The 25,240-nt window shown below is 40.1% G+C and overlaps 1 protein-coding gene across 12 annotated transcripts in view; it reads left to right on the forward strand.

The window, feature by feature from the left end:
- APBB2 (amyloid beta precursor protein binding family B member 2) overlaps positions 1 to 25,240 on the forward strand; it is a 333,398-nt gene that overhangs the window by 59,983 nt on the left and 248,175 nt on the right. Inside the window, exon 5 of one of the 12 annotated variants that reach the window (XM_064487170.1) lies at positions 8,513 to 8,589. The exons of the other annotated variants lie outside the window; for them this stretch is intronic. The gene's annotated coding sequence lies outside the window, so the exon portion shown is untranslated. The remainder of the gene's footprint in view (positions 1 to 8,512; positions 8,590 to 25,240) is intronic. 12 annotated transcript variants of the gene reach the window in all.

Here is a 25,240-nt window from a genome sequence, read left to right on the forward strand (position 1 = left end):
CCAGGTTCTGCGGGAGTAGAAGAGATGTTGAGTTCTGCTGGTGGGGGAGAGATGAGCAGAGAGAGCTGCTATTTGACGGGAGAAACAGGATTTAATCTTCAGGAACGTTTTTAGAAGTCTATTTAATTCAGTTACTTGCTTTTTGAGTCTGAAAGAAAGGGAGGCTTTCCAGAGCCTATAGTTAATTGCAGATAAGGAAGATAATTTCAGAGCTTCACCAGTAGTAGATCTTGGTATTTACTGTAAACACAATTGTTTCAGGAGCAGCCAAATGAGAGGTTATCAAAAAGTTGTCCAGAGTTTATTTTAACACCACAGGGGAACAGCTGCTCTTCTCACCAGAACATCAGCTGGCTTTCTGGTGTGAGCAGAATTCTGAGTGCGTCATGAGCTTTAAAGATTTGTTTCTTCTTCTTAATGTTAGGCTTTAGGATTATTATTATATATTTTTTTTTATAATTGACATTGTTTGACTTTGGAAGAATTCATAGTCTTTATTTTGGGGAAGCAGTTTTAGGTTACAGGAAAACTGAGCAGAAAGTAGAATTTCCATAGCCCCCTCACCCTCAGGTTTCCTGTTATGAACGTCTTGCATTCGTGGGGTATATTTGTTACAGCTGATTAGCCAATATTGATATATTACTACTAACTAAAGCCTCTAGTCTACACCAGGATTCAGTCTTTGTGTTGTACATGGTATGGGCCTTTTGAACCAGCCTTCTGACAGGGATTGTGTTGAATCTCCAGATCAGTTTGAGAAATATTGCTGTCTTGCCAACATTAAGAATTCTGATCCATGAACATGGGATGTGTTTCCATTGATTTAGGTCTTTAATTTCTTCCAGCAGTGTTTTGTTGTCCTCAGAGAACAGAGCTTACACTAATTGGTTAAATCTATTCTTGTGTATTTTTTTCCTTCTTGATTCTTTTATAAATGGAATCATTTTTACAATTTCACTTTCAGAGTAGTCATTGCCAGTGTACAGAGGTGCAACTTTTTGTTTGTTTGTTTGTTTTTTGAGGGGGGTAATTAGGTTGTGTTTATTTATTTATTAAATGGAGGTACTGGGGATTGAACCCAGGACCTTGTGCTTGCGAGGCATGCACTCTGCCACTGAGCTGTACCTTTCCCACCCCCCACCCCTGAGATACAACTTTTTTTTTTTTTTTGGTATATTGCTCTTGTTTTCTTCTACCTTGTTGGACTTGTTTACCAGTCCTGATAGTTTTTTTACTGTGTATATGAATTCCTTAGGATTGTCTGTATACCAGATTATGTCATCTGTGACTAGAGAGAGTTTTATTTCTTGCCCAGTATGGATGTTATTAGCATTATTTTTTACAGTGATTTGAAAACTTTACTGTGATACGAGAAATACAAAGTAGCATGTTATGGTGCTTCTAATAAAATCATCCTATTATGTAGATTTTTGAAAAGGATAAAAGATAGTATTTATGAAATTTTATCCCCTCGTAATTGAGCTAGATATTCAGTCAGTGAGCTTCTTAGCCGTTCCTGTGTCTTTTTGGGGGGATAAACCTATTCAAACTCTGCATATTTTTATATTGGGTTGTTTGTCTGTAAGTCCCTTATTGGATATATGATTTGCACATATTTTCTCCCAGTCTCTGGCTTGTCTTTGTGCTTTCTTAATGGTGTCTTTTGAAGCGCAAACATTTTTAATTGTGGTAAAGTTAAATTTATCGGGTTTTTTTTCTTCCAAAGTTCCTGATTTTTGATGTTTTCAAATATCTTTGCCTAACCAAAAATTGCTAAGATTTTCTTGTATATTTCTTTCTGAGACTTCCGTTGTTTTAGCCCTTACATTTAGGTCTATGATCCGTTTTGAGTTAAGTTTTGTGTATGATATGAGGTTCAGGTATATGTTCAATTTCTTTTTTCTCTTTTCTTCTTTTTTTTCTATTTTTTTTCAAACATATGACTATCCAGTTGTCCCATTTGCTGAAAAGGTTATCCTTTACCTATTGACTTATTTTGGCATCTTTGTAGAAAATTAATTGGCCATAAATGTAAGGGTCTTTTTCTGTACTCTTCGGTTCTATTCCTTATGTCAGTACCATGCTTCACTTAGATCTTTGCAATGCAGGGTTTTTTTTTTTTTTTAAATGTAAACGGTTTGTTCAGGAAATGGACTTATGCTGCATTATAGCTCTTTTTAATTTTATTATACTACTGTACCTTTGCTGCTCTCCCCCTCCATTCTTGTTTGAGTCACTCTGTTAAAAGTATTAGTCTCTGGGTATTTCTCTTTGGGATAACGATGGAAATCTGAAAGTGGTAGGAGAGAATGCAAATCAATCTAGATGCATTTTCTGGGTTACCATGTACCTTACTTTAAGTCAAAAAAGTACTCTGTTTTTCATAAAAGTGGTAAGCATTTTTATGCACATTACCATTTGAATAAAAAAGATTAAATTTTTTTTCATTACCTCTGTCTTAATTATTACCACTAACTACTGACTGAAGGATTTACACGTTTGGTATATTATTTCAAGAATTTTCTTTAATGGTTACATGAATTGGGTCTTTTATACAGAAAAAGATAAATCTCACAGGTTATTTTACTAAGTGGAAAAATCTATGAATTAAAGTGTCTTGGGTTTTGGATTATAGTATGGTTTTATGTTTTATGGAAATTGGACATTTTTTGTAATATTAAAATCCTAGCTGCATTTTTATATTTGCCTGTGCTGTTTTTGTCTTTTTGTTGGTGTGGTTCTCAATGGACTGTTGTGCAGACATTAAAATAATTAGAAACATGAAGACTGCAAATTTATATCTCTTCTTTAGTTATAACTTTGTAAAAATTATGAATGCATAAAGATTAAAAAGGAAAAAATAGTCGTGCTTTATTGTGATGTTCGGAGTCTAGTTGGCCATTTTCTTTTATTTTGTTTTTTAGTAAAGTTATCCTTTTGTTTGGGGAACTACTTTTATTTGTAATGTAAAAAAACATAAATTTAGTGTTGGCGAAATTCAGAGACAATTCTCTTCCATACAGCTAAAAAGCTGACTTCTGCCCTTGGACTTGAATCAGGTAATGAAATGACGCGATTAGATTTAGAACATGTTTTCTGCAGTTCCATTAGTAGGTCAAGCCATGCCTCCCAGTTCCCGGAGGGCTCAGTTCTCCAGGATGGCTTATCTGCTTCCTGCTCTTTCTTTGTAATCTTCTCATTTCCACCTGGGTAGACCAGCTTGATGGAACTGACGTGCTTGTTACCTGGCCTTTGCTTTCCTTGCACTCCTTTTGCTGATAATGTCACTTCAGAAAAATGCATCCATGGGGCAACATGGCATACTCTTATTTTCCTTTAAAAGAACAGTAGGTAAGCTTTCGTGTCTTCCTCTAGGATCCTGGAAGTGCACATCATGAGTTGTTGTTTTTTTTTTTTTTTAACCCAGTCACTCCTTTCAATCTTTTCTTTCTCTTTGGTGCCCTTTTAAAAATCTTTGTGACCTATTTGCAGAATGATGAATGACCCTATGTGGAGTGTTGTATGATTCTCTGGGAGGATATGGTCCTGTTGGTCTTAGTTTGCTTCAGCTCCGTAAGACAAATGTGGCTGGGTGAGAGTAGCTTCTTGACTGCCCTTTACTTTGAACAGAGAGCCCTGTGCTGACTGAAGTTAGGGGTTTGGAATGATTGAGCCACTGCAGTTTGAGCTGTGGTACAATTACATTTGTGAGGGCTGCAGCCTATTTATAATCATTTGGGTGCAGATGAAGCAAAATCAGATCAACTTAGCACATTCGGTGAGCCCACTGCAAGAACAGAGTGTGTCTGCAACTTGCTTCCATTAGAAGAAACCACATTCTTGTGTAAACCTCTAATGAGGATGTTTATGATAAATATACATATTAATAGAGTTTGGAATATTACACCTTTTGATTTTTTGCCTGTCTTTATTTTTTTTATATTAAATGCTCTGTGAGGTATTGGGTTTCCTTTAAAAGCCTTCAAAGGTACTATACTCAAGTGACATACAGTCATTGTTTATTTTTGTGTAATTACTGATAGAAGAACAAGCGTAGTTTCTCAGTCCCATAGTCGCCTGTAGTGAATAAAACATTTGATTTGATTATACTGTCCGAATAAGATCTATATGCATGACATGATAACTGTTCAGAACTTCTGAAATTTCCAAGTAGATTATTATCTGCTCAAATAAGAATTGATCTTCAGTTCCCTTTATAAACAAAAATGGTCTATTGGATATTTTTGCATAGACAGTATCCAGGCCAGTAATTTGTTTAGAAAATGAATAGCAACATCAGTCTAGCTTACATTGTGAAATGGCTCTGTGCAATTTGCTAGTGTGCCCTTTGTAAGAGTTAAAGAAAATACTTTTTCCTGCATTCCTTCTGCTGCTGAGGCCCTTTGAGGGCAGATCTTAGCATCTCGGTGACTACTTCATGCTTGGTTTCACAAGGGTGATTTTCCTGAAGATTCTAGGTTGCAGATAGTTTGTGAGTGCTGTGGCTCTTTCTGATGTCTGGTTAAAGCATGACGGTGGCAGTGCCTAGGAAAGGAAGTGGGTAATTAGTGACTTTACCAAAGACGTATCTCAGAAATAAGAAGTCGGGAGTTCCAACCATGACTTTAGGTCCTCGATGATTCTAAAATTGGATTAGAAATGACCACTGATCTCCAGGAGACATTCATTTATGAGTGATAAGAGATGCTGAATTAATTTTCTAGGTCAGTGCAATTTAGTTAAATTCCAAATGAGCTTGTTAACGGTATTAGGGAAGTCTACTGTGGTAGTTGCTAGAGGGAATAAAATGAAATATCCGGGGGGAGAGATAGTCAGAATACAAGCCCTCCTGGGAGAGCTAACATTTTATTGAGCTTGTCGGGGTGCTAAGGACTTAAGCACTTCCTCAGCGTTTGATGGGATCGGGGAGGGGTGGGGAGAATCCTCAGAGCAGTCCTATGAACGACTTATTAGTTGTTTATATTACAGACGAAGAAGCTCAGGAGCTGAGAGATCAAATGGTTTTATCTAAGTCTCACATCTACTAATTTAAATCTGAATCTAAACTTTTTTCTCAAACTTCTTGGTATAATTGTATCAATAAAGCACAGCCTGTAAAGTGGTTGGCCTGTAGGAAGGTCTCTATGCCTCTCTTTGTGTATCTTTCATTGTTATTGTAACTAATGAGATAATAGAGGCCAGAAGTACTACATGAATAGGATGCCTTGGAATCTCCAAGCAGAGAGTGGTTAATATGGACGTAGATTAATCTGGAGAAGTGGCATTTTGTTATTTTATTTTATTTTATTTTTTCCCTTTTTCAGTTTTATTAGGTTTTTGATAAGTAAGTAGGAGGTAGGAGGTTGTCCGTGGATGGGGGTTTTCAAGCTTTTTTACCTGAGGAAAATACCTAATCAGATCCCCAGAGGCAGAAAGAAAAATGCACGGCATATTTAGGAGTCTGTCCAAGATTTTATAGCCAAAGTATGTGGCCCAGCCATGCACTCCATCAACTTGCTGTGAGTTTCCTGGAGGTATCTGGTTGCTGAGGGAATCAGACACCCCCAAGCAGCTACTTAGAGAAGGAAGGTAGAAGGTAAGCCTTGGACTTTCCCAACTGTCCTCCACCCTTACTCTGTACTCCCTATTTGAGGAGCTTCGAGCTTCTGTGCACTGCCTGCCATGGGAGCCCTGAAGCATTTGACAGTGGGAGGGACCAAGGTGTTCATCCCCAGGATGGTTTGAGACTCCCGTCTATCTACTGCTTTTCTAGTACTTTCACCTGGTAGTATTCGTAGTTAAGTACTGCTGTGGTCTGAATGAATGTCCCCCACCCCACCCCCTAATTCAGATGGTGGAAATCTTAACCCCCAAAGATGATGGTCTGAGGAGGTGGTGACTTTGGGAGGTGCTTAAGTAATGAGGGTGGAGCTCTCATGAATGGGATTACGGCCTTATAAAAGAGCCTCCAGCCGTGTGAGGACATAGCGAGGACGAGGACACCGGCGATGAACCAGGTGTTCACCAAAAGGTGACTGTGCCGGCACCTCGGTCTCGATGTCCAGCCTCCAGAACTGTGAGAAGCCAGTTTCTGTTGTTGATAAGCCACCTGGCCCGTGGTGTTTTGTAACAGCATCCCGAATGAACAAGGGTAAATACCCAGCAGATGATCATCTCCCCACTCTTTTCCTGCAGTTGTCTTAGACAAGGAATGTAGAAAACAGTAAAAGGTCAGCTGCAGAGAGCCCTTTGCAAAGCTGTGATTGCCGGTCTCCAGCTTTGCTATGTGACGCTTCTGGTCTGGTTCAGAGTCTGTATTGTCTGGAAGAGCTTGACCTGGTCTGCAGTGGGCTGGCGGGCTGGCTGCCTGGCAGTTTTCTGGGGCAGTTTGAGACAAAGCAGGTCAGTTGTGATCCTTATATTACATGTAGAAAAAGGACTCCTGTCTGAGATGGAATTATCTTAAAGTAGATGCCACTGGAGAGCTATTTGGCAGTATATTTCAGAATTTAAAATCATCAGCAGTTTCATAAATTGATTCACTTAAAACTATGCCAAGATATTTGTACAAGTTATAGCATATTTGTAAAGAATGAAGGAGCTCTATATGTGTGCTGATTTGGAATTACATTATTTATACATACACACATATACACTTATATGTGCATGTATATGTATAAAATGAAAAAGTGTTTTGCAGAATCATGTGACTACCATTCCCTTTTGTATAAAATTTTTTAAAGATACATATGCTGGTATATATACTTTTTTCCCATAAGAAGATATGAACTGTTACTACAGTGAAAAATTTTTATTTTTCTTTTCTGTATTTGAGTTTTCTAACCATGTTCATTCATTTTCTTTCCTTTTAAATAAGAATCAAGAGCTTTCTGGGCAGTGTATGATCATGGACCATTTTACTTCATCATGTTTTAATGCAGTTTATAAAACCCTACTAAATATTTCTAAAAACACTGCAAATTTTTTTCTCCTGTTCATTTGTCAGTCTTTCTTGCCTCTTTGCATGCTGAGGAAGTAGGTAATTTTTATGAGAAGAGTGGTAAAGTATGTGCTAAGCCAGCAAACGTTCCCTTGAAAGCTTATTAGATAAAACTGAGTGGAGAAAGAGAAAGGAGAAAGACAGGTATTTACCAAATGTGATTTAAAGGACAAAGAATCCCATCTTACTGAAGTGTGTCTGAAAGTGTACCCTTATGCTCAGTTTGTTTACTTTAAATATGAGCTTTGGACTGAACTGTATTTGCTTTTCAGACCACAAGGCTGGAGGTGGCCATGAAAGTCTCCAAAATCTGATTGCTAATCAGGAAAGCTGTTTGCTAAGAAAGGCCTGCCTGTTTGGACTAGAAGTAATGACTGATGCACAGATAAAGCCAGTGTGCTTTTAAATATCTTCTGACTTCTGTGTCCAGATTGTGCTTTTCTCTTAATTAAAACCCCTTGACACGAGTCATAGGTCAAAGGACATGACTCCCTTTCACTCTTGCAGTAACAGCAACTGCTTAGCTCTTGCTGGGCTTCTCTGGAAACTGCTGTCTTTGTTTCTTCGTGGTTTGCTTTACCTCCTTTGGTCTTAGTTCAAATGCTTAAATTTAAGAATAGGAAGATGACATTTTGTCTTTAGAATGGTGAGCAGTTGTGATCTGGAGAATAAGCCCATTGTAGCATCCCTTATCTGTACATGTTTCATTTTTCTTTTTTTAAAATCAACAAAGCCATATAATTTTTCTAGTTTCAAAAGAATTTTAGTAATTTTTTCCCCCTAAATTGGTTTGGTACATAGCTCATTACTCATCAGTAATATTTATTTTTGCCTTGTCTTCCTTCCTTTCTGTGTAGCTTCTGTACTGGTATCTGACCCTCTTATACTTAGTCATGGCAAGAATTATAAGCTCCGTATTTTGAGGTATTTGAAGCCACAGAGTAGGGATTGTAATCTATTAGGGACGTTAAAGAGACAGTTTTCAAAATACATATATGTGTATATATTGGTGTATGTACGTATATAATTAATTACTTAGATTTATAATATAGTAAAGTCTGAAACATGTCTGTCACTCTGTATCATGAGTGAGAAAAACTGATATTACCGTCAATAAATAATCAGTTCCCAAAAGAACTTGATACTTTAAAAATTCATGATAACCAGTGTCTACTATGGGGCTTGCAAACTCAAATGCCTTCCAGGACCTAACAGAAAGGTAAAGAAGTGAACTGGGGCATGAAGGGGGAAAAATGGCACAGTTACCGCTCGGCTGTTCAGGAATGACGGCCAGTGTTGCCTGATCTTCTAGTATTTCAAGAGAAGACAGAAATTTTTACTTTTATGTGACTTCTCCTAGTTTTCAAGTGTTGGCAGTACATTTAAAATTATTCGAATATTGTTCTCTTGGATTCTTCCCTGTGATGTTCTTTGTCAGCAAGTGTTACGATTGCTTCCTGTAGAGTAGGTGACATGAGGCCTGAAAGTGTATGTTATGGCTCTCCTTTCTAGGGACACACAGTCTGGTTGGACCAGTGTGAGGTGGAACGGTCGGGATGTGTGGGAAAGGCCACAGGAACCCTGAGGAGGTAGGCATCCATCTGTGTGAGCCAGACCACCCTGGGAAGACATCCTCAGGGAGGTGAGATCTGCAGTGAACCTTAAAGGACATAAGGGCCTTAAGATGTAGTGCAATGGAGAGAAGGTGAGAGGGCGATGGGGATCAAGGTAGGGCAATGGGAAGGTGTTTGAGGTGTCGGGGCAGGGCTGGGCACCCTGGGAGACGTGCCAAAGTGGAGCGCTTTGGAGCAAGGCTGTGCCCTGAGGAGAGATCCACTGTGAGCAGGTGGCGCTGTGATGGGGGCAGCATTCTGTTACTGAGTTGGATGAGCTGTTTATATATTCTGGAAATTAAGCCCTTGTCAGTCCTGTCGTTTGCAGATATTTTCTCCCATTCTGTAGGTTTTCTCCTTGTTTTGTTGGTGGTTTCCTTTGCTGTGCAAAAGCTTGTAAGTTTAAGTCCCATTTGTTTATTTTGGCTTTCATTTCTGTTGCCTGGGTAGACTGCCCTAGGAGAACATTGTTAGGATTTATGTCAGAGAATGTCTTGCCTATGCTTTCTTTTAGGAGGTTTATACTGTCTTGTCTTATGTTTAAGTCTTTAAGCCCTTTTGAGTTTATGTTTGTGTATGGTGTGAGGGAGTGTGCTAACTTCATTGATTTACAGGAAGCTGTCCAGCTTTCCCAGCACCACTTGTTGAAGAGACTGTCTTTTCTCCATTGTATATTCTTGCCTTCATTGTCTAAGATTAATTGACCATATGTGTGTGGGTTTATTTCTGAGCTCAAAGTGTATGGACGTAGTACAGTGTGTCAAGAATTCTGTGCACACACGAGTAATTGTCGGATGCAAAGATGAGCAGATCACTGTTCCTGCTTCATAGGTTTCACATTCTAGAGAGAATGTGATGTAAATTGAGAAGAAAAATGACCAGGATTATGGTGGTGGGAATGGAGAGACTGGAAGAGCCTGGGGAGGGATTCCCAGTGTGGGATTGGTAAGATTTGGTGAATGATGAGGAGTGCAGGGTAGGGAGTAGGGTCATCTGATTGGGCTGATGGCTGGGGCTCGTGGGGCCTGTGTGCTGCTAAGATTTTCTGTATCAGAAAAGGCAGGTGGAAGAGGCAGGGTTGGAAATAGTCACCAGAGACCCCAGGAGGGATGTGATGGAGAATGAAAATAGCTCGTAAAAATAGCTGGTAAGTTTTGCCTTTGGGAAGTTAGGAGGCTAGAGATTCCAGTGCCCAAGTCAGGGAAGTTGGGAGGGGAAATGTGTTTGCAGGACGGTAGGGAAAGTGATGTGTGTATCTTACCAGACTGTCAGTTCCACGAGGGCAGGGATTTTGTTTGTTTAATGATGTGTCTCTAGCACCTTGCCTGTGCCTGCCACATGGTACAATCTCAGTACATGTTTATGGGAGTAATGAATAACGTAGTCAATTTGGAGGATGTAAGTGGTTACGAGGTCATAAATTGTTAAAGGCTTAAATTGAGATTAAACTCATTTAATATTGGTTTTAGTATTTCTTTTAAAAAGGGCTTTGCTGATCACTTAGATATAGGACTTTATATATGATATTGCTGGTCACACACCTGGTTTGAATAGAAGTCTTTTTTTTAATTGAAGTGTAATCCGATTTAGAATATTCTGTTAGTTGCTGGAGTACAGCATGGTGATTCAGTTACACACACATACACATATTCTTTTTCATATTCTTTTTCATTGTAGTTAATACAGGATATTGAATATAGTTCCCTGTGCTACACAGTAGGACCTTGTTGTCATCTGCTTTATGTATAGTTGTTAGTATCTGCAAATCCCAAACTCCCAATTTGTATCCCCCCACTTTCCCCACTGGTAACCATAAGTTTGTTTTGAATAGAAGTCTTGATTTCAGTATGGTTGTGTGTTTTATTGAAATATAGTTTTTAAAAAATATTATATTAGTTTCAGGTGTATAATACTCAGTATTATTTTTTAAACCCGTTTTGATATCCGGAGCAGGCAGTACCCATTAACACAGCAGTAAGTAATCCTGCATTCAAAGACATGAATGTCTACATGAAAAGGCACACAGGAAATAAGTGAGAATGTGTTTTTTCACACTTGTCTTCCATTATGATAAATGTCAAGTGAATATCCTGATTTTCCCTTGTGTGGGATCTTTGTTACAGAACAAATTGCTTATTTAAAAAAATGTGGGCTGACAGCTGGTGCTTAGAAATCTTTTGAGTGGATCCCCATCCCCAAAGACTTTTCTTTATGATTGGATTTGGTATATAACAAAGTAATTTTATAAAGGCAGTGAAAATGGTATATTGCTTTTTATTTGTTATCAAAATCATAATGGTGTTGGGACATTGTTGAATATAATGTCCTTTCATTCTAAAAGAAAGGTATTTAACTTTCAGAATAGTGCAAAGTGAGTGATTGGTTTATTTTCTAGCCTCTGGCACTGCTGAGTATAAACAGAAACAGAGTGTTGCCATGGCCATGGTCCCAGCAGGTTAAAGGGCTGAATTGTGTCCCCTTAAAACTCGTATGTCGAAGCCCTAACACTCAGTGCCTTGGAATGTGACTATATTTGGAGATAGGGTCTTTAAAGAGGTGTTAACTTTTAAGTTAAAATGAGGTCATTAAAGTGGCTTTAATCTGGTATGACTGGTGCTCTTACAAGACAAGGAAATTTGCGCACAGACATGTATAGCGGAAAGACCATGTCAGGACCCCGCAGGAAGGCGGCATCTGCAAGCTGGGGAGAGACACCTCAGAGTGAAACAACTCTGTCAACACCTTGACACTGACGCCTCCGTCTTGGGCTCATGGGTCTCTGCTGTGTAAGCCACACGGTCTGTGGTCGCTTCTTAGGGCGGCCCGTGCAAATTCATACAAACAGAAGCCAGGGTGGCTCAGGGAAACTTCTTCCCAGTGGCTTTCTCCATCACCTGGCTTTAGCATCCCAGGCCCCCTGAATGTCTGGAGGAGGGTGATTCCCCGGTGCCCTGGGTATCCCTGTTTGAAGGCTGGCAGGATTGCCAGGCAGCAGCAGTGATGATTCCTTGGTATCTTCATTCACTGGTGATGATTTTTGTCTGCGGCTGCGTGCCTTGTCAGCATTTCTATTTCCCTCAAACTCAATTAAGAGTGTGAGATGAAGCGGAGGCCCTTATCTCACAACTTTCCATATTTAATGTCTCAACTTTCATTGATGTGTATAGTCCAAGCTCAGAACAGAATGGAGGAGATGCCTGGCAAGACAGGGCGGCTTTGTGGACGGCTGTCTTTGGTGTGAATTGGACCGTGTGTGTGAGATATCAGGGTTTCAAGCCAAGTCTGCTTTCTCAGGAGACTGTCTCTGGCATCTTGAAATTTAAGTAAAGCTTAATTTAATCCCTGGTTTTCACAGTAAATCTGTAGGCTGTGTTACTTACGGTAGAAGTTGGAAAACCATGGACTTCCTTTGGCCTGCTTATTTGAATTTGATTTACTGGGAAATTCAAGCAGTAGAGCACCAGAGGTGTTTCAAAAAAACTTTCAAACGTTTCATTTCATGTTCTAGTAGATCTGCTTTCTCAGTGGGCAGGACAAGTGGAGTCTGTAATTAATTAGATTATAATAAATTGTGGTTTTGTTCCATGTCTCCTAGGCTTAGAGAACATGGAGGGCGTGAATGTTGGAACTTTTCTCTTGGATTCTGTTTGATCGAGTTTCTGGGACACCCAGCATCAGGATGTTGAGAGTGTCCGGAGACCTATAGTGAAGTGTTTCTGTTCTCTGCTGTGTGTCCAGCGTCAAATAAGTGTGTGTGATGTTAATGCACCTCTTGCCTGTGTTTGGTTGACTTTCCTGAGTGATACCATGAAGGGTGCTTCTTCAGATTCCTTATTTTCAGGTATTGCTATTGTGTAAGAGAGATGAGACTATCATCATAATTGAGAGAAAGTTACAATCTTCTGCTTTACATTATGAAATAAAATGTTGAGGCTGTGCCATCTCCCAGCCTGGTTTTTCCAGCAGATTTCTGTGGCTCATGGGGACAGATGACCCTGAGTTCCAGCAGCACCTGCAATCAAAATAGTTCTCATTCCAAGGCCCATAAACAGGGTGTGTTTGAAAGTACTTGAAAGCAAAGTGTAAGCAACACAGTGTACATTTAATCATAAAACATTGTCCTGGAATCCGCTGTGCTGCAAAGCCTGGGAAGCTACCCTCCCCGCTATCCTGATGTTTTATTACAGTTCCCCTTGCTGTAAAGGAAGGAAGACTAGACTGAAATTTCTTCACTAGGTTGGAAAAAGCTAAAATACCTGGGTGAGGAAAAAAATGATAACAGAGCTTATGTCTGAAGATGACCAAAGTCTGGCTGGGGAGACAGTCCTGGAAGAGTGAATTAGTAATGTTTATTTACCTAAATAAACTGTTTATCCAGCTTATTATTCTTTAACAAAAGCAGTTATTCCATGCTTAATTAATTATGGACTGTCCGACAGATTCATGGACCAGAATGTATTTCATCCAAGAAAAAAAAACACACTTAGAAAGGATTTAAATCAGGGGTCAGAAAACTGCAGCTCAGAGGCAGAATCTAGCCTACTGCCTGTTTTTATATGGCTCACCAACCTAGAATGGTTTCCACATTTTTAAATGATTGAAAAAAAATTAAAAGAATAGTAATATTTTGTGACACTTGAAAACTATACGTATTGCAGTGTCCACCAGTAAAGCTTTGTTGGAACACAGCTACACGCATTCACTGCTGTATCGTGTCTGGCGGTTCCTGTCCTGCAGCAGCAGGGCTGAGTGGTTGTGACAGAGGTTCTATGATCTGCAGAGTGTAAGTTACTTACTCTCTGGTGCTTGACATAAAATCTTTGCCTCCTGGTTTAAACAGTCTTTTACATTTATTCATTTTAAAATTATCATTCACTGTCTACTCTGCAGCTTTTGATGTGCAGTATGGAAAATCCTTGGGTAGGATGGCAGGTTATTCCATGAACTCATCATTTAATTTACAGAATCCCTTTCTATAGCATCTCTAAAGATGGCCACTGAACATCTTCTTGATCACTGGAAATTTAGCTTCAGTTATTAAGAATGCAGGCCGGCAGTTCTTTTTATTTTTCCCCTGACCAAATCATTTATTCAGCAAAGATTTAGTGAGTGCTGACTGTATGCCTTCCACTGTTCTAGGCAGTGGAGATGAGGGATGTCCCTAACAGATGAGGTCCCTGCTCTTGGGACCGTGCATTCTTGTGGGAGGAGGTGGGCCATAAACAAATAACTATAACATATTTTGGGGCAATAAGCACTATGAAGAAAAATTAAGGGGAGGGAGAGAGCTAGAGACAAGAGAGGGCTGCTTAAGAGATGGTGGTGGGCAAAGGCTGCCTGGAGCAGTTACAGTTGAGCAGGACTCAGTCGTGCGAAGACCCAGGAGGTGGCATTTCAGGTGAAGGAAACTGCAGGAGCAAAGGCCCTCAGGTGGGAGTGAACTTGGCATGTTTGAGAAACAGCAAAGATGCCCCTGAGGCTAGAGCGGAGCAAACACAGAGAAGAGTGATGCAGAATGAAGCCAAAATATATGGGAGTGGAGTGAGAGACAGGTTGCATAGGGTACTGCAGGGCAGAAAAAGGACCTAAAATACTCATTTCTGAGAGAATGACAGGGTTTTGAGCAGAGATGACTTGATCTGACTTACATTTTTAAAAGGATTCCATCGAACTAAGAAGCTTCTCCACAGCAAAGGAAACCGTCAACAAAATGAAAAGGCATCCCACTGAATGGGAGGAAATATTTGCAAATCATATATCGGGTGGTAGGGGCTTGGCTGCCACAAGCCCCAGGGCAAGGCAGCATCCCAGGTAGCTCCCCTACACCCTGTCCAAGGTCCGGGTTTGAATAAGCCACCCGTTTTCTGATCAGACTCGGTTGATCACAGACCTAAAACCCTTGAAATCTCACCTAACAAGACAGTGCCCTGTCGTTGCTATTGTTTTGATCCCACTTTTATGGCTGCCTCACATCAGTTGTGTCAAAGAAGAGTCACCCTACAATACTTCAGGACCTTTTAAAGCTAGCTGTTTCAGCTGGGGTACTGACATGGTTTTGGTTTTTGTTGTTGTTGTTTAACCCACAAAATGCCACCATCTGCAATAAACTACACAGAAGGGGAAATATAGCTCCTTCCTTCTGCTCTCCTGTGGACCTTCCCTATTGATCAAACCCAGCCAGGAGCCAGAGGGTAAGGGAGCCTGTGTTTTTGTTTTTACTGAAGTTTGATTGATTTACAGTACTGTATTAGTTCTAGGTGTGTAGCAAAATGATTCAGTGATTCAGATTATTTGCCATTATAGGTTATTACAAGATACTGAATATTGTTCCCTGCATACTACAGTAAACCCTTGTTGCTTATCTATTTTATATATAGTTGTGTGTCTGTTAATCCCAAACTCCTAATTCATCCCTCCCCCCACTCCCCTTTCTCCTTTGGTAACCATGAGTTTGTTTTCTATGTCTGTGAGTCTGTTTCTGTTTTGTAAATGGATTCATTTGTATTATTTTTTAGATACCATGTATAAGTGATATCATATAATATTTGTCTTTCTCTGACTTAGTATAGTATTCTTTGAGTCCACCCATGTTGCTACAACTGGCAATATTCTTTTTATGGCTGAGTAATATTCCATTCTATGTTTGTATATATGTATATATATCACATTTTCTTAAGTCAATTATCTATTGATGGACACTTGGATTGTTTCCATGTCTTGGCTGTTGTAAATAGTGCTGGATGAACATTGGGGTGCATGTATCTTTTCTAATTAGGGTTTTAGTCTTTTCCAGATGTATGCCCAGGAGTGGGATTGCTGGATCATAGGGTAGCTCTATTTTCAGTTTTTTAAAAAACCGCCATACTGTTCTCCATAGTGGCCACACCAGTTTACATTCCCACCAGCAGTGTAGGAGGGCTCCCTTTTCTCCACAGCCTCTGCAGCATTGATTATTTGTGATGATAGCCATTCTGACTGGTGTGAAGTGATAATACCTCATTGTGGGTTTGATTTGCACTTCTCTGATAATTAATGGTGTTGAGCATCTTTTCGTGTGTCTCTTGGCCATCTGTATGTCTTCTTTGGAGAAATGTCTATTTAGGTCTTCTGCCCATTTTTTGATTGGATTGTTTGCTTCTTTGATATTGAGTTGTATTATGTGTTTGCATAGTTTGGATGTTAACTTCTTGTTGGTCACATTGTAAATATTTTCTCTGAGTCTGTAGGTTGTCTTTTTTGTTTTGTTGGTAGTTTCCTTTGTAGTGCAAAAGCTTTTGATTAGATTCCATTTGTTTATTTTTGCTTTTATTTATTTTGCCTTGGGAGACTGATCTAAGAAAATACTGCTACAATTTATGTCTGAAAATGTTTTGTCTATATTCTCTTCTAGGAGTTTCATGGTGTCGTGTCTTATATTTAGATCTTTAAACCATTTTGAGTTTATTTTTGTGTAAGGTCTGAGGGAATGTTCTAATTGCATTGATTTACATGTGGCTGTCCAGCTTTCCCAACACTGCTTGCTGAAGAGACTGTCTTTTCTTCATTGTATATTCTTGCTTCCTTTGTCAAAGATTAATTGACCATAGGTATATGGGTTTATTTCTGGGCTCTCCATTCTGTTCCGTTGATCTATATATCTGTTTTTGTGCCAATACCAGACCGTTTTGATTACTGAAATTCTGTAGTATTGTCTGAAGTCTGGGAGGGTTAAGCCTCCAGCTTTGTTCTTTTTCCTCAGGATTGCTTTGAGGGAGCCTGTTGTTAAATGGGTCAGCTTCCTGGAGCAAAGAATGGAGTGGAAAAGTGGAGCGGTGAGTGGAATCCTAGATCTTAGGAGACACCTATGACACTTGGGAGTTCCAGCTCTCTGTTGCTTGCCCTCCCTGACCCTAACCCCACCCGCAGACCCACCACAGATGAGCACACATGCATGTATACACACACCCGCCCCTCTCTAAGTTCCCTCTGGTATTCTGAGATCACTTTTCTCATGATTGCAGAGGAGCAGTCCTGCAACATATGCCATTGGATACACAAGGAAGGGTTTGGATAGCCCCACACAATCCGTCTTTCATTCCTGACAGATTCAAAGCACATGTGTAACCAATGGTAGAATTGAACATTTTATTATTTTTAAAAAAGTCTCTTGTGTAGTTGGACATGGGAGAAAAAATACAGTGAGACTGAAATTTAAAACCTTGGTGAACTATATTCAGTTTTGGTTATTCTGGTTAAAAACAAACAAAGCAACCATTGATTTTTAGCCTCTTTGATCCAAATGGTTTTAGTTTTCCACTGTTGGACATATTAAAACTTTGAAGACACAGAAGTACCATTCAGTAAACTGCTTCTCTCAACAACTTCTGCGGTGTCCTGGTGCACTGGAAACCGCTGGTTTCCTTTCAAGGCAGGAGCAGTGAACTCTGAATCAGTCACTCTCTGTGTGAAGTCAGGAGCTTTATATTTCATACCAGGGAGCAGAGAAAAATTTGTTTTTTTAATAATTTGATATTTTAAAAATATTTGACTTTTCATCTGGCTTAGATTCTGAGAATCCAGTGTTCTAGTAACAGAATGGTCAACCTGGCCAACAAGTCTATGGAAGGAGGAATATGGACAAGCTGATTTTAGGTGTTATTTTGGAGAAAGCGGTTCCTATAAAAGGAACTCAAGCTATATTGATGGTGAAACTCATTTTCCTCTCCCTTTTTTCTGGAATCTGGATGAAAACCAAGACCTGTGACATGTTCTCTGAATGTTTTTGGCACCCTAGTTGGAGGCCTAGCTGAGGACTCATGGGGAAAACAAAACTCTCTCTTTTCTATTTATGTTGTAAAACTTAAACATGGTTTATGTTGCTTTAAGTTCAGGGGAAAAAAGTCGTCTTGAACTTCATGTTAGTTTTTGAGCCCCAGAACAGGGTCTGTTTTGTTTCACGGCTTTTGCCTGTGAGTAGGCTTTGCAGAGCAGCATCATTCGTGTGGTCCTGGGGCCTTGGGTTGGGGAGCCCCCGCTGTGTGAGGCGTTGTATTAACGTGTGGCAGCTGAAGCTGTGTGAAGCCATGCTCTCCTCCTGAGTTGCTTCCTATAATTCTTCTCAGGAGATTGGAGACAGGAACAGACACAAGGCCTACAGAAAAAGAGCACCTCCAGAAACCGAGGGGAGTCCTGTCTGTGTGACTGGAGAGAGCAAAAACGCAGCTGGCTTTGAGCCAGGCCTTGAAGGGTCCGCAGTGGCACAAAGTCACGCAGTGGTGTGTTTGAATGAGTTCTGATTTCAATTGTAAGCCTCAGTTTTCCTCATCTATAAAATGACAATGGTATCTTTACTGCCCGTATCACAGTACTTTTAAGAGACTAACTTGCAAAATGCACCACAAGCAGTGAATTATTCTCAATGCTGTTACTTATTATCCTGGCTAATATTATCAAATGGTGTCTGTTAAGTATTTACATTTCTTTGACGGTCTGTGTCCTTCCTGGCTCATCTTGTAGTTTTCCAGGAGTTCGATCTAAAAAAAGAGTTACTGTTACTCATGGTGATTTATTAGGCTAACTCCACACAGAAGGGTTTTTATGTGTGGAAGTGTAGCTGATCTCACAGATGCAGTGGAGAGAGTCATTTATTAAAGTGGAGAGAAGTCCCTGCACGGTATCTGGAAAGCAGAGTTCCTTTCTTTAGGGAAGAGTCAAACATAGGGTGGTTGAGTATGTGAATGTGTAGATGCCTAAAGCTCTGGGTTTGTGATGGCTGTAGAGCTTGGGACTTGGAACTCTGTGATTTTTTTAAGGAAAAAAAAAACCCAACACTTAAAAAAAAAAATTGAACTTCATAGAGTCTTTCTGAGACTTACTTGAGTTGACTTAGAGAAGTGGAGATGTGGTAATTTCCTTCCGGGGTGTGTTGATTAAAACATGATGAATTAACCAGGATAACCTGGAGCCGGAAGCTTCTTAGTGTTGCCTGAGGGGAAGGATATACGTGCATGAGATTAGGTTTAAAAAACTTGTGCTACACATTCAGCTGTAGAGCCTAGTTAGAATTCATTCCCCAAATGGGCCGAGTTCAAACGTTTCATCGCCATGCCTTTTGCTAAAATGACTGGGCCACTCTTCTTTGGAATTGGTGTTACAGGTAGTTTATGAGCCAGTCAGGAAAACTGACTCATGGTCACACTTTTTTCTTTTTTTAAAATAGACTTTTTTTTTTTAAAGAACAGTTTTAGATTTACAGAAAGATTGAGAAGATAGTCCAGAGTGCTCATAAACTCTCACCCAGTTTTCCCCTATTATTAACGTCTTACAATAATATGGTACGTTTGTTACAATTAAAGGACCAATACTGATACATTATTATTAACTAAAGTCCATAGTTTGTTCAGATTTCCTTAGTTTTTACCTAGGTCAGAAACTACCCTTTTCACTTACTACTTTACCCCATCACATTGGGCAGTTGTTTTCTGATAATAGTGGCTTTTCAACAGTTATTGATGGAGTGAATAAATGAACAAGATGCTCTGCCTGCCCTTAGATTGTTAAAATGTAGTAAGAAAGGATCAGGCCACCTTGCAAATGACACTCACACTAGTGCTATAGAGTTTGGAAGCAGAAGCGCTATGTTTGCATGAATCCTGGTACTGCTATTTACGACCCTTGTGATTGGGCAAGTCATCCGACCTCTCAAAGCCTGCTTCCTCACCAGTGAAGAGAGGGTAATGGCAGTGCCCACCTCAGTAGGGGAGGCATGAAATGAGTGAAGGCAAGAAGCCCTGCGAGGGACCAGGGCCCCACACGTGGGAAGCGCTCAGTAAATGTCAGCTGCAGTTTTTACCCCGTGGGGTAGAAGGTGGTAAGTGTCAGGAGAGGTACAGTGTGTCATGGGGAGTCAGAAGAGGGGAGGTGCATGACCTCCCTCTTTGGGGAGGAGGTTAGGAAAGTCCTCCTAGAGAAGGTGGCATTTGAGATTGACCTAAAAGAATGTCAGCTTTCACCAGAGAGGTGATGACTGGACAGAGGAAATACCAGGTTGAGAAAATATCATACACAAAGGTATGGAGGTGGGAAGGCTTGATGAGAGAACGTTTTCAGGAGGAAAGAAATTATCTACGTAGATGGACTGTGTTCTAATATAGCAAGACAGTAGGACAAGGGCCGTAAAACTACAGGGTCATAGATGTTTTTTACCTCATATAATTTTAAACCTTAAATTCTGAAAGTTTTCACATACAGAAAAAAGAAAGGATATTGTAATGAACATCCATAGAGCCCCATCTGATTTGAATAATTATTAACATTTTTTCCTATTTACTTCATCTGTATAAATTTACATATTATTTTTTGCTGAAGCATTTGAAAATAAATTTTAGACGTCATGGCACTTTACCCCTAACTACTTTAGCATCCACCTCCAAGAAATGAAGAAGCTGCCCCATTAAATGCAATACTATCACCATGCCCAACAAAAGTAACAATAGTCCCTAAATATCATTTATTATCAGCCCATAATCATATTTCCCAAATACTTAGTCCTCTAAGTCTTTAGCATTAAAAAAATTTTTTTTAACCAGAATCCAAGCAAATGACCATGTATTGCATTTTATTTGATTGTCATGCCTTTTAAGTCTCTTTAAATCTAAAATTCCAATTAAGATGTTAAGACTTCTAGGTTTTGGAGTACAGAGATTATGGTTCTTTCCCCCTCCCCCACCCCATCTACATCCATATAATTCAAAATAAAAACAGTATTGAATCTGAATAAGATAAATGTAAGCAAGTCTGTGTAGATTCAGATTTTTTTCTCCCATCAGGATGATGACTGATGCTAGTTTTGAAATTTCAGCCGATCGCATTTAGCACCTCAGCATACAGTTGCCTTGAGTGGTCAAGCTCTAGACTCACAGAATTCAGTCAAGATACAGGGACTCACTGTTTTCAGTTGAGCTGAATGTCTGGCATGTCTGAAACTTCACAGACAAGAAGCCACATCCTTAGTAATACTGTGTAGACACGCAGAAGAAATTTTTAGTCCTGTTGGATATATAAGCCTTCCAGATTCTGAATTCCAGTCCTTCCAGGTCATTTCATGGTGAGTTTCACAATATTTCTTCAAGGCAAAAAGTCACTTAGTACTGTGGGTTAGAAAACAGAGGATGCAGAACCTTGCTTGTCCTACTTCAACCAGGAACACTCTGGTCACGCCATTGGCTGGTTGGGCGCCTCTTTGTTGTTGGCCCTTCTTGAGTCACAGACATCTGTGGCCAGGCAAGTGTCTGGAGTTGCTGCAGGTACGGGAGTGGGCATGAGATGCCCACCTGCCAGGGCTGCAACTTCTACAATTCACAGGATAAGCCTGGCATCACTTGGAACTCCAGAGAAGAGGAGTCAGGTATTTGGGGAGTGCTTTCCTGCAAACACACTCCCTCTAATTGCCTTTTCCTAATGATCTCGCCTTGTTATGCTTTGGAAGGGGGCTCCTCTGAGGCTCATTTCTTTCCACCTCGCTTGCAGGTGCACAGTGAGTGGTGCTTTAATTTCTTCTACTTAGCCTTGTTGGGGGACCCAGCCCACCCCGCCTCTGCTCAGAGAAAGGCATTTCCACCTCCGTTTCAACTTTCATGCAGTTGTATTGACTCACTTGGAAGAGGTTCAGCGTCACTCCTTGTTTTTTCTTCTGTCCTTAATTTGGTTTGCCTTGTATTGTCTTCCAACTGAATGGATTCCTTCTCTTTCTTTTAAGGGAAAGGAACCTGAGAAAAACAATGCTTGTGGTGGTGACTGCTTGTTAAGGGTAATTACTGTTTTATGTTAATCTACATGTTAAGATGAGCAGACAGGGAATTGCTAAATTCACCATCTTGTTATTTCCCAAGTCTGGTCCTTTTAAGTATACGTGTTGCTTAAATAAAGATATAGCCATGCAGCGTAGAAATGTCCAAATGTACAGTTTTTTTATGCATGTGTACGTATAGCATTTAAAATTTTAATTTCCATCAGCAAGAATCATTATCGAATACTTGGAAATTATAGAAAAGCAGAAAGAAGAAACCCAGAGATAAGTAGCATTAACACTCTGTGGATTCACATCTGGCCATTTAGTCTACGTGTTATATCTCTGTAAATGGGCACAGTTTCGCTCATGCTGTCCAGGATGTTTTGTTACTCAAAAGTGTGGTCCATACATCAGCAGCACTGATGTCTCTTGGGAGCTTATTAGAAATGCGGAAACTCGGGCTCCACCGCAAACATTCTGAATCATGATTTGTAGTGAATGATATTACATATACGTTAAAATTTGGAAGCACTTCTCCAGAACACAGTACCCCCAGGGCAGCAGGTGAAGCAGGTAGGACCCAAAGGCCAAGACTCTCCGTTTCTCTCCATTTCCCATCTGTCACTCTTTCTTAAAATAATTTCCTCGCTATGTGATAAAGATAAAAATAAGGGCAATTTTTTAGTGAGACATAGCAGCCCTGATGAGGAACCCAACTGTCTCATGCATAAACATTTCATTCAGTGAACATTCATTAAGTGCCTACTGTGTTCCAGGCACATATGCGGCAGGCCCGGACCCTGCAGTGAAGACTTGCATATTCTGCAGTGGAAGCATGCAGAGGGCAAGGAGGAGGGGGTGGTTGGTTCTGCAAGGATGGGGGGCTGGAAGTCAGAAAGGAAAAATGGTCTCTGGGCTGAGTCTTGAAACATAATTCTGTGAACATGAGTTATGAGTAGTACTTGGTTCTGGAGAGAGCACGAAGTTGGATAAAATGGATCCGTTCCTTCAGGGATTCTGTGCTTGATTTAAGGACAGAGGACAGTGTTTAAAATGATAAATACAATCTGAAGCCCGTTGGTGTTAGGGTAGAACCAGATCAGGGTCTTAATATCAGCTTTACAACTCTGTGACCTCACTTGTCTGAGTATCCATTTCTTCTGTAGATGAAAATGAAATAAACTACTTCAGAGAATTAGTGATTTTTAAATAAGGTAACATTGCAAAGCACTTGCCTACAGTGGGTGCAAATTCAGTGCTGTGTGGCAAAGATATTTAAAAAGTGCCAAGTGAGTGCTGTAGACAGAAATATTGAGAAGAAACAGAAAGAAGAGAGGCTGTTTCTACCTGGACTATGAGAGCCCTCATGGCCAATATGGCCTTGAAGATGTGGACGAGGAAGAGACGGTGGAAAGAGTGGGCCAGTGGGAACCGAAGTGAAAGACAAAGCTGCACTTTTGAGACTACGTAGACCAAGAAAAGAGGTAACAGAAACAAGGGATCAGGTTTGGAGGAGGAGAACGCTGTTTCAGACACTCAGTTTGAAGCAGTTGCCAAGAGCTTCAGGTCTGGGATGCAGGTTTGCCTACATGGATCGTTATTCAGATGCACCCTGCTACCCCTCACCCCCCGCCCCTGCAACTTGGTCAGGGGCAGGCATGAAATCGAATGCTCAGCTTTCCTGGTCACCGTGTTTGGTCAGTGTAAATCTTGCAGAGGGACCCTTTTGGCTCACTGGAAGTGTCCACATCTACCCCGGATTTCTTACCCAGATGGAAGACAAGGCAGAAGGTTTTAAACCTTGAGGCTTCCGTCTTCTTCGAAATGTGTGGAGGAGAACTGAACTTCTGTTGCTAGTTTTTATGCATTGTTATCCTTTTCCTTGGGTTTTTTTTTTTTTCTCAATCTTCTTCCCCCCAACTAATGACAGAAGAGAAATGAATTGGATAAAAGTTTTTTGAAAAATGGACAAAATGGTGTATCACCCAGTGGTCCATATTTGTATTTGTGTCAGTTTCCTTTCAACCATGAGCTCCTTTATATGGAATAGACACAGCCTGCAAGTAACCACAGTTACTGGCTTTTATAGGGTACGGCCAGCCCACCATATAAAATACTAACATTTTGCCAAATTTGTTTTATCTGTCTCTCTGTTTCTGTCTCTCTTTGTCTCTGAGTATGCAAACTTTAAAGCATTTTTGCTGAACCGTTTGAGTTAGTTGTAGAGATCATGACCCTTTACCCAGAATACTTTACCATGTATCTCCCAAGCACAAGAATATTCTCCCCTTAACCCAAAATACCTATTCAAATTTCCCCAGTTATTCCCATAATGTCTTTTATAACCCCTCTCCTCATCCACAATTCATCAACAGTCATTCATTGCATTTGTCTCCTTTCCTTTAATCCAGAACAGTCACCCTGGTTTTGTTTTATTTTTGTCATTCATGGCACTGATATCTTGGAAAATTCCAAGACAGTTGCCTTGTAGAAAGCACCATAATCTGGCTTTGTTAGATTGTTACTTTATGAGGAGATACAGTTTAAGCCTTTTGACAAACACACTACATAGTGGTTGTGGAGACATGTGATGTTCGATTATCCTATAATTGATTATGCCAACCATCACTTGGGTAAGGTGGTCTGCCAGAACTCTCCATTATAAAGATACCTTTCCCCCTCAGTAAGTGGTAAGTAATCAGCGGGGTGATACTCTGAGACTGTGTGAGTATCCTGTTCCACAGCATCCCTTTCCCTAATGGTTTTAGCAGCCATTAATGACTGTCGACTGAATCAATCATTGCCTTGGTGGTTGCAAAGTGGGATTTTCTATTTCTGCTCTTCCTTTAGTGTTTATTAGGTGGCTTTCTTTGCAAAGAAGAATGTTCCACTATCCCCCTTCTCATGAGTATCTATGGATTTATGGTTCCTTTTTTAATTCAGTGTGTTCTAATTCATCGATATCATTCTTTCTGTTGTTTGAACTGTCCCACATTTGGCCAGAGGGAGACCCTTCAAGGCAGCTCCTATGTTCTTTTGTCATGTCTGCGTTAATATTTTAGCACTTCTTCGCTCTCTGGCATAGCAAAATGTTCTGGGCTTATCTTGTACTTTCCTGAAGCCCAGGCTGGACCCAAACACTTCTCCTATGAGCTAAGGTATTTAGAAAACAAGATCTGGGTACTCAAGCTTTCCTTTACAAATGCATATAATCCAGAGGAAGTTTAAAGTCATTAATCATTTGTTAAAGATCCCCCATCCCCCAGCTTCTGCTAAAGTATTCCCATGAAGTAGTTGGGAGTTTAGAAGTTGGAAGGAAATGACCACTGAGAGAAAGAGGCCATCAAAAGTGAAGGTCATTGGGCTTTAGATTCAAGGCGGCACAGTGATGCAAAAAGGGGAAGGAGACAGTGCCAAAGACCAGTTTAGATTATGCTGGAATTCTGCCCACGGAGTGACTGGAGAGCCTGAGAAAATAATTTCTACTTGTTTTCCAGGTAGACTCTGAAAATTGCTTGCCCTTTTTAATATCTGGTAATACTAAGAGAATATATTCCCCCGAGCTACACATATGCTAATTCTTAGAGCAATTTAAGAAATATAGTTTCCGTACTGAGAATTTCTAAGTGCTCTGTATTTTCAGAGTCAGTGTGAAGTATGTATAGATGGATGTATATTTCAGCATGTTGTCCTTTAAAAATTAAAATTCATAGTTTTTATTTTGAACAGTCGTAATTGAAAATAGTATCTGAATTTACTTGCTGATTGTATTTGGTTGCAAATTATTAAAGGTAAATGTGTGCAGCGTTTTAGGCTGCAACTTGTGAGACACAGAAGCCAAGAATTTCAAGGTTATTT

The sequence above is a fragment of the Camelus dromedarius genome, chromosome 1, assembly GCF_036321535.1.
Source record: "Camelus dromedarius isolate mCamDro1 chromosome 1, mCamDro1.pat, whole genome shotgun sequence".
Lineage (NCBI taxonomy): Eukaryota > Metazoa > Chordata > Mammalia > Artiodactyla > Camelidae > Camelus > Camelus dromedarius.